Source organism: Mus pahari, chromosome 17 (assembly GCF_900095145.1).
Source record: "Mus pahari chromosome 17, PAHARI_EIJ_v1.1, whole genome shotgun sequence".
NCBI lineage: Eukaryota > Metazoa > Chordata > Mammalia > Rodentia > Muridae > Mus > Mus pahari.
In genome coordinates, this window is record NC_034606.1 from 48,165,880 (window position 1) to 48,166,799 (window position 920).

At 49.2% G+C, this 920-nt stretch overlaps 1 protein-coding gene across 1 annotated transcript in view; it reads left to right on the top strand.

Moving 5' to 3' along the window:
- Serhl2 (serine hydrolase like 2) overlaps positions 1-920 on the top strand; it is a 19,597-nt gene that overhangs the window by 15,308 nt on the left and 3,369 nt on the right. The window lies entirely within an intron of this gene.

Sequence of the window (920 nt, forward strand, 5' to 3'; positions counted from 1 at the left end):
ACTCTGTAGACCAGGCTGGCCTCAAACTCAGAAATACACATGCCTCTGCCTCCCAAGTGCTGGGAATAAAGGCGTGTGCTACCACACCTGGCTTTACAATCCCCATTTAAGCTGCCTGTAAGTAGACTGCTGGTTGGTAGTAAATATATTGTTTTGTATAACTGTCACCAACAGTTATACCCCAACCTTTGTCACCTTCAGTAACACTGAGTCCTCACGCCCTGACTCTCCAGTAACCTCAAATTTACTTTCCTGTCCCAACCCTGTGTCCTATGCAAAAGGTCTCAGAGCAACAGTTCAGTTTGACTTTGCTTTCTGTTTTTATTTTATTACTTAAAAAAACAACAACAACAACAACAACAAAAAGTGGTGGGCCAGGGAATGAAACTGGAAGAAGTTAAGAGATGTTGAGGGAGAGAGGCAGCTGACAAAAGGGAACAAGGTCCCTAGTATGGCCAGCCCACAGTGGCTTTCATGGAGGAACAAGCTGCCACAGAAACTCCAAAGAGCTTCAGGCATGAGTGGAGGTAATGGCCCTTAATCCCTGCCTTGGGACCAACTTAAAATGAAGTTTGAGGCCTGATTGTACCCTTGAGCCAGATAACCCCAGTTCCTGAGGAAAAGCGGGGGAGGCTGGAGGACAAGGCCCAAGCGCCAACCTGCTCGATGCTGCCACCTCTCGTTCGCTGTTGGCTGTGGCCGTGGCTCAGAGCCTCTCCACTCCTGCTGCACCCCAACTCTATCTCCCCCACCAATGAAACCACTGTGTAGCCTGCACCTATGCTCTCTGGGAGGCAGCCCCTAGGGCCTTGTCACAGCTGAGATGTGGGACCTCATAGGTGATGTGGGACTCTCTACTTTTGAGAACGTACCCATAGTGATTTTAGTCTGAAGAGCAGGACAAGGAGTGACTTTGTCGT